Source organism: Podarcis bocagei, assembly GCF_964188305.1.
Source record: "Podarcis bocagei genome assembly, chromosome: 4".
Lineage (NCBI taxonomy): Eukaryota > Metazoa > Chordata > Lepidosauria > Squamata > Lacertidae > Podarcis > Podarcis bocagei.
Window position 1 is genome coordinate 90,450,938 of NC_138128.1, and position 9,236 is coordinate 90,460,173.

The 9,236-nt window shown below is 44.5% G+C and overlaps 1 long non-coding RNA gene across 1 annotated transcript; it reads left to right on the top strand.

Annotated features, from left to right (window-relative positions):
- The first annotated feature begins 2,180 nt into the window (after positions 1-2,180).
- Positions 2,181-8,995, top strand: LOC308585851. The gene is made up of 2 exons (XR_014007629.1): positions 2,181-2,313; positions 8,889-8,995. It is a non-coding gene; the product is annotated as an uncharacterized lncRNA (long non-coding RNA).
- The last annotated feature ends 241 nt before the right edge of the window (positions 8,996-9,236 follow it).

Sequence of the window (9,236 nt, forward strand, 5' to 3'; positions counted from 1 at the left end):
TGAAGAAAGTAGGAAAAACCACTGGACAGGTAAGATACAATCTAAACCAAATCCCTTATGAATACACAGTGGAAGTGAGGAACAGGTTTAAGGATTTAGATTTGATGGACAGAGTGCCTGAAGAACTATGGGTGGAGGCTCGCAACATTATACAGGAGGCAGCAACTAAAACCATCCCAATGAAAAAGAAATGCAAGAAAGCAAAGTGGCTGTCCAACGAGGCCTTACAAATAGCGGGGGAGAGAAGGCAAGCAAAATGCGAGGGAGATAATGAAAGATCCAAGAAATTGAATGCAGATTTCCAAAGAATAGCAAGGAGAGACAAGAAGGCCTTCTTAAACGAGCAATGCAAAGAAATAGAGGAAAGCAACAGAATGGGAAGAACCAGAGATCTGTTCAAGAAAATCGGAAATATGAAAGGAACATTTCGTACAAAGATTACCATAATAAAGGACAAAAGTGGTAAAGACCTAACTGAAGCAGAAGACATCAAGAAGAGGTGGCAAGAATACACAGAGGAATTATACCAGAAAGATATGGATGTCTCGTACACCCCAGGTAGTGTGGTTGCTGACCTTGAGCCAGACATCCTGGAGAGTGAAGTCAAATGGGCCTTAGAAAGCACTGCAAATAACAAGGCCAGTGGAAGTGATGGTATTCCAGCTGAACTGTTTAAAATTTTAAAAGATGATGCTGTTAAGGTGCTACACTCAATATGCCAGCAAGTTTGGAAAACTCAGCAGTGGCCAGAGGATTGGAGAAGATCAGTCTACATCCCAATCCCAAAGAAAGGCAGTGCCAAAGAATGCTCCAACTACCGCACAATTGCACTCATTTCACACGCTAGCAAGGTTATGCTTAAAATTCTACAAGGAAGGCTCAAGCAGTATGTGGACCGAGAACTCCCAGAAGTGCAAGCTGGATTTAGAAGAGGCAGAGGAACCAGAGACCAAATTGCAAACATGCGCTGGATTATGGAGAAAGCTAGAGAGTTCCAGAAAGACATCTACTTCTGCTTCATTGACAATGCAAAAGCCTTTGACTGTGTTGACCACAGCAAACTATGGCAAGTTCTTAAAGAAATGGGAGTGCCTGATCACCTCATCTGTCTCCTGAGAAATCTCTATGTGGGACAAGAAGCTACAGTTAGAACTGGATATGGAACAACTGATTGGTTCAAAATTGGGAAAGGAGTACGGCAAGGCTGTATATTGTCTCCCTGCTTATTTAACTTATATGCAGAATTCATCATGCGAAAGGCTGGGCTGGGCTGGATGAATCCCAAGCCGGAATTAAGATTGCCGGAAGAAATATCAACAACCTCAGATATGCAGATGACACAACCTTGATGGCAGAAAGTGAAGAGGAATTAAAGAACCTTTTAATGAGGGTGAAAGAGGAGAGCGCAAAATATGGTCTGAAGCTCAACATCAAAAAAACGAAGATCATGGCCACTGGGCCCATCACCTCCTGGCAAATAGAAGGGGAAGAAATGGAGGCAGTGAGAGATTTTACCTTCTTGGGCTCCATGATCAGTGCAGATGGTGACAGCAGTCACGAAATTAAAAGACGCCTGCTCCTTGGGAGAAAGGCGATGGCAAACCTAGACAACATCTTAAAAAGCAGAGACATCACCTTGCCAACAAAGGTCCGTATAGTAAAAGCCATGGTTTTCCCAGTAGTGATGTATGGAAGTGAGAGCTGGACCATAAAGAAGGCTGATCGCCGAAGAATTGATGCTTTTGAATTATGGTGCTGGAGGAGACTCTTGAGAGTCCCATGGACTGCAAGAAGATCAAACCTATCCATTCTGAAGGAAATCAGCCCTGAGCGCTCACTGGAAGGACAGATCGTGAAGCTGAGGCTCCAATACTTTGGCCACCTCATGAGAAGAGAAGACTCCCTGGAAAAGACCCTGATGTTGGGAAAGATGGAGGGCACAAGGAGAAGGGGACGACAGAGAATGAGATGGTTGGATGGTGTTCTTGAAGCTACCAGCATGAGTTTGATCAAACTGCGGGAGGCAGTGGAGGACAGAAGTGCCTGGCGTGCTCTGGTCCATGGGGTCACGAAGAGTCGGACACGACTAAACGACTAAACAACAACATCCTGGTTGGTGTCTTTGTTTTTGTTCAAGGGAGCCCTCAGATTCCTCCGTTAATACCCTCTTCCTCCTTAGCCACCCCAACACAGCGCTGCAATGAGGAAGAAACCACCTCCACCCTTCTGCTGATTGACAAAACGTTTGTGAGAAGTGTGAGTGCAAGCAATGTGTCATGCAGTCCTTGGAGGGAACCCTCAGTGCCAGGAAAGGTTAGCTTCTTCTGTGCTCTCCTATCTGATCACCATTGGTCTATTTGCATGAAATGCCATTTGCGTGAATCTGCACCATTTAAGGAGGTGCGAGCATCTAAAACAGGGTCTCCAGGTGTTTTTGGACTACAGTTCCCATCATCCCCGATCACTGGTTCTGCTAGCTAGGGATGATGGGAGTTGTAGTCTAAGAACAACTGGAGACCCAAGTTTGGGAAACCCTGATTGATACATTAAAGAGCTACAAGTGTTTTCCATAACTGCCGAATGAGGCTCACAACTAGGAAAAAGTATATACAGTGGTACCTCGGGTTAAGTATTTAATTCGTTTATTTATTTAATCAATTACATTATTTCCCCCCCTTTATTCTCCCCTCAACCCTCCCTCTCCCCCCCACCAAGAACTTCCCTCAGCTCCCCTCCCTGATTTTTTTTACATATCTTGTTTTCTGCACGTTATAAAATTGTACATACTCTTATTTTATCTATCATATGTTCAACTAATAAATTTGTGAACGTTTATTCAAAACCTGCCAAAGCGTCCAGTTCGTTTTGTTGTCTTTTTTAATACAGTGGTACCACGGGTTAAGTACTTAATTTGTTCCGGAGGTCCGTTCTTAACCAGAAACTGTTCTTAACCTGAAGTACCACTTTAGCTAATGGGGCCTACTGCTGCTGCGCCACCACCGCACGATTTCTGTTCTCATCCTGAAGCAAAGTTCTTAACCTGAAGCACTATTTCTGGGTTAGTGGAGTCTGTAACCTGAAGCGTATGTAACCTGAAGCGTATGTAACCCGAGGTACAACTGTAATTGCATCCCTGAGTCCGTCTTCTGGAAAATAGGCTTTCACCATATCTTTCTTTTTCTCAGTATGCCATGCAAACTTTATTGAAAGGTGAGCATGATCTTTGAATACGAGGCATATGTAACAAGCATTAAAAACTGAAATTAAAATAAAGGCAACCACCTTTTTGATATGGACGCAGCGGCAGAGATACGGGGGGCATATGGGGAACTGCAACTTTTAATGGCATCTTTCTGATCAGGTTTGTTCACAGGAACCTGAAAATGAACAGACACCAGGTAATCTAAAACAGCTCTATTTCGTGCAGACTAAAGATGGCTGCTTACAGTATACATCACATCAGCCACAGACAGGAAAACTTGTTGGGAGCAAAAAGAGAGTCTTAGTATTGCTTAGGAAAGCACTCCCAGGCAAGGAGAACAGCCCAGGGTTCGAGTTGGCAAAGTTAGCTCAGTGGGCCGCAGAGGCAGTCGCACAGAGCAAAGAGTCTCAGCTGCTGTCACATATAACTACATCAAGCTGAGGGGCTGGCCCATTGACTTTTAATGGATCCACGGTACAGAATTGCAAGCTGAATTTTGGTTCTGCCTCATACATTCTTAGCAAATGCATGAGTTAAGTTCCAGCAGTAAAGCCTTCATTGCTGATGATAATGGACAAAGTGTAAAGAAGCCAGCTGGAGCTACTCATTTCAGGTGCACTGTTTTGTGACACTGCAACCCTGTGGGAGGCAAGGAGGGAATTATCTTTTTGGCTGGTGACAGGGTAGCACCACTGGAAGGTTTCCTGAAGGTCCCGGGAGGAAATCGACCCCGAACCTATCTTTTCCCATCCCTGGGGTTCACAGGGACCAACCAAATTGGCATCTGCAGGAGATTGGTCTCTTCATTTGTTGTTGTTGTTGTTGTTGTTGTTTAGTCGTTTAGTCGTGTCTGACTCTTCGTGACCCCATGGACCAGAGCACGCCAGGCACTTCTGTCTTCATTTTTCAGTGCTGCCCATCTGGTGATGTCCATGTGTAGAATCGTCTCTTGTGTTGTTGGAAAAGCGTGTTTGTGATGACCAGCTTGTTCTCTTGACAGAACTCTTTATTAGCCTTTGTCCTGCTTCATTTTGATCTCCAAGGCCAAACTTGCCAGTTGTTCCTTTTATCTCTTGATTCCCTACTTTAGCATTCCAATCCCCTATAATGAGAAGAACATCCTTCTTTGGTGTCACTTCTATAAGGTGTTGTAAGTCTTCATAGACTTGGTCAATTTCAGTTTCTTCAGCACCAGTAGTTGGTGCGTAAACTTGGATTACTGTGATGTTAAAAGGTCTGCCTTGGATTCGTATCGAGATCATTCTATCATTTTTGAGATTGCATCCCAGTACAGCTCTCGCTACTCTTTTGTTGACTATGAGGGCCACTCCATTTCTTTTACGGGATTCTTGCCCACAGTAGTAGATATACTATTCATGGTCTTTTCATGGTGTCATACAACTCTTGAAAACATAAAAGGACCCTAGTGACCACCAAGAATGGCAAAGCTGGCCAATAAAACTATATTTAGTTTTATAGTTTCAGCTAGAGGTGTACATTAACCCTGAGTGGGGGCTGAATAAGGCAAATTGAGATGATTTGGGGGTCCCCCTCTCAAATCAAAGTACAATGTCAACAACCCCCTCTCTGAGTCGAAGCAGGGACAAAGTCTTTATCTGTTGCTCTATATCTGTACTTTTCTGCATTGAACAGTTCTATATTTTCCTGTTTTGCTATATTTCTCTATGTCTATGGGCTTTGCAAAATTCAGCTTTGAAATAAGTGGAGCACTGACAATGTCTGTATTATAATTTTTTTTAAGTAAAGCACAGCAGGGTTTGGTTTTTGTTTTTTAAAAGTAGAAGCTTAATTTAAGTTTATTTTAAAATTCCAGGTTATTCTGCTCTAACAACAACAACAACAAAATCAAACACAAGGTCTAACACAGAACACACCGGGACGCGGGTGGCACTGTGGGTAAAACCACAGTGCCTAGGACTTGCCGATCGTATGGTTGGCGGTTCGAATCCCCGCGGCGGGGTGAGCTCCCGTCTTTCGGTCCCAGCTCCTGCCCACCTAGCAGTTCAAAAGCACCCTTAAAAGTGCAAGTAGATAAATAGGTACCGCTTTATAGCGGGAAGGTAAACGGCATTTCCGTGTGCTGCACTGGTGCTGGCTCACCAGAGCAGCTTCGTCACGCTGGCCACGTGACCCGGAAGTGTCTGCGGACGGCACCGGCTTCTGGCCTCTAGAGTGAGATGAGCGTACAACCCTAGAGTCTGACAAGACTGGCCTGTACGGGCAGGGGTACCTTTACCTTTACCTTTAACACAGAACACAAATAAGTAGTGGAGAGGGAAGACTGATGTAAATCAATTATCTCTTCATTATCATAAAGCAGGGAAGGGCAAAAGCCAGCACCCCATACACGAAGTATTAGGAAAGCGAATCTCTTTTACTTTACTTTCCCCACAAAAAGCAGCTGGGCCTATTTGTCTGCAATTTGGCAGGCTTAATCCACTCTGACGGCGGCTCCTATGCCTGTAAATTTCATCCACTTTGGCCACGATGGGGAAAATTATAGCCAATGTTAGCTTCCCTGTTATAGTAAATGGGGACCAGAGAGAATTGTTTTCCACAGAGGAGCTTGGAACCCAAATTACAGATCAAAGCAAAGTGAGCATAAAGTGATCTGGGAACAGGTTGGAATGTTTAAAAATGCACAGATACAAGGTGAATCTTGGGAACTGTACACCACCCTAGTTTTATCTCTCACAACTGCAGTCCATTTGTCAAGCAGTGACAAGTTTTCCAAGTCATGGGTAACCATGTCAAAAGAAGGCTACTGTAGAATGAATTTACTAGAACCAGGATACACAACTTTCTTCTACTACCAGCTCTACTAACAGCGTGCAAAGTAGTGAAAGCTGAAGTGGAGGCTTTTATGGAAGGTGATTGACCTCCAATTTTTCAGTATTTTCTAGCTCATTACTTATTAGATAAGCATGGACAACAAGACAAATGTTGAAATATGAACAACCAACCACAAGACACAAAATCTGATTAGGATAAAACATGCTCTTTACATCATAGGCAACTAGAACTAAAGCCAATCTGTTTCAAGGAAAAAAATAATTGGGATAGAGTTCTAAATTTACAAACTTAGGAGCAAGAAGGGCCATGGATATTCAATAATTTACCATCTAGTTTAGTGTACATAAGCCTAAAGGAGAGCTTCAATTAAATTAAATGTATCATAACACTCCAGACTCTAAAGGCTAACTCAAAATCAACTTTACTCTGTTATGTAAAATAATAAAAACAAGAAGTGGACCCTCAGCTTATCATAAATCTTCCAGTTGCAGCAAGTATGTGTGCTGCTCATTGTTTAAAACCAGCAGAAATACCTTGTAGATCATGGGTAGGCAAACTAAGGCCCGGGGGCCGGATCCGGCCCAATCGCCTTCTAAATCCAGCCCGCGGATAGTCCGGGAATCAGCGTGTCTTTACATGAGTAAAATGTGTCGTTTTATTTAAAATGCATCTCTGGGTTATTTGTGGGGCCTGCCTGGTGTTTTTACATGAGCAGAAGGTGTGCTTTTATTTAAATGCATCTCTCGATTATTTGTGGGGCATAGGAATTTGTTCATTTCCCCCCCTCCCCCCCAAAAAATATAGTCTGGCTTCCCACAAGGTCTGAGGGACAGTGGACCAGCCCCCTGCCGAAAAACTTTGCTGACCCCTGGTATAGATGGTATACAGTTATGTTTTATTGCAATAGGTTTTTTTATTGGTTTGAGCTGGTAGGGTGGCTTTGATTCTTAGCAAATGCACTTTTCCAAGCCATGCACTCATGCATATCCATTGACAATCTGTAAGTCGCATAACGTCTTGCAGGCCTGATAGGGTCACGTGCTGCTTTTCAGCCAGGTGTCAAAATACCTGGGTAGTAGCAAAATCCGTTCCAGGATTGCTTTTATGAAAACCAACACGCAGCATTTGCTCCCCGCACACCATACGCTGAAAATACAAAATCCATTTCTGCGGAAAGTCCAGATTTAGTAGATCTGAATTTCATCTTTGTCGTTATTTAAAAGCTGAGACCTGAGATGTACCGTATTTTTCGCTCTATAGGACGCACCTTTTCCCCTCCAAAAATTAAGGGGAAATGTGTGTGCGTCCTATGGAGTGAATGCAGGCTCCTTGGCTTCAGCGATAGCAATGCGAAGCCTCTGAAGCGCAGAGGGAGGCTTCGTGTTGCTTTTGCTGAAGTATGGAGAGCGAGAGGGGTCGGTGCGCACTGACCCCTCTCGCTCTCCAGGCTTCAGGTTCCTTTTGCTGAGGCCGGGAGAGCAAGACTCTCCTGGCTTCAGCAGAGAGGGAGAGCTGCGCAGCGCCCCTTCAGCCAAGCGGGAGGAGAAATGGAAGGGGCTCCGTTTCTCCTGCTGCTTCGCTGAAGGGGCGCTGAGCAGAGAGGGGGAGAATTTTTTTTCTTGTTCTCCCCCTCTAAAACAAGGTGCGGCCGATGGTTGGGTGCGTCCTATAGAGCGAAAAATACGGTAAGTCTGAAAATTCGGAGCTTGCCTCTGCAATATGAATATTACTGCTTTCATCGCTGCTCCAATATTAAATACTGAAGCCTGAGTGATTCCCCCCTCCTCAGATTCAAAATGTGATAATTGAAAAGGAAATGTTGTATTTGAAGTGGACAGAGGGAAAAATGAACACGTGAGAGTGCTGGCTGCCATTTCTTCCGAGAGATCCTAAAGATCAGTGGCGTCCAGGGTGGCAAACAACAAAGCAGGAAAACAATACAATAAAATGTGAAATAGATTTTTTTTTAAAAAAAAACACTTTGGAAATTTATGCAGCGCTTCTTGGGACTCCGGTAGGATTCCAAACTGCACAACCTAATTAACAAGGAGGGCTCTGTGTCTGAGCACTGCTCCTTGTGATGAGCATGTTCATACCCCTGTGAAATAGTGCGGCCGATAGCTGGGAATTACCTGGGGTGGGTTGAAAAGTTGGTTTGAACAAGAGATAGAAGGTGCCATTCAAAATATGCAACTGGGCAAATCTCCAGGACCAGATGGGTTGATGGTGTTTGTGTTTGTGTGTCTGTGTTGTGTATTGTGTGTTTATAAAACCCAATAAAAATTTTATAAATAAAAATAAAAATGAAAAGTTGGTTTGGACCAGCCTTCTGCAACATGAGCTTTAGACTACAACTCCCATCATCCCCGACCAGTGGCCATGTTGGCTGGGGCTGATGGAACTTGTAGTCCAACAACATTTTGGAGAGCACCAGGTTGGGGAAAGCTGGTTTAGATGCTCTTCCCCTACTCCTGCCTATCTGTAAGTAACCCACAATGGCCGGGGAGGGCAGGGAGAACTTCTGTAGATCAGCCCTGGTCTCACAGTGCGACCCTTCAGCTTCCATTTAATTCTGCAGACTTCTTTCTGCATTCCCTTTGCCTGCATGCTGTGGGACAATGAGCAGTAAAGGTGACGAGTCCACACTGAGACAGTGACGTGTCCCCCTTGCTGTTGCATATAATTAATAAATAAAGCACAGGGGGAGTTCTTACCATGTTGGCTGCTATGACAGGGGCTGTCTACAGTGCACTTAAGCATTAAATGACCAATTTCTGTCAGACTAACTTCCCAAGCCTGCCTCTCTCTCTCTCTCTCTCTCTCTCTCTCTCTCTGCTCCTTCTCCTTTCCCCGTTTGCTTTCTCACTTACAGAGCAAGTCTCCTCGCTCTCTGCACTTGGAGTTTTTCAGCAACTGATGGTTCCTGGTTCATTTCTGTGGAATTAATTGGTCCCTGAATGAATTGTTTTGACAGGGCAATTTATCATGTGTTTGGGTTGACAGTGCTGTATACCGGAGGGGTTCCTGGAGGGGAGGAGGGGGAGATGGGCAGGGCAGTGGATGCCTGTGCCAGGAGTTTGCAAAGAAAGGAAGGCACGGGAGGAGGAGGAAGAGGAAGAGGAGGAGGAGGAGGAGAGAAAGGAGGAAAGGCGACAACTGGGAGGCAGTTAAAAATAGAAAGAGCCACATTCCGTTCACCATCTCTTCCCCCACCCCACTC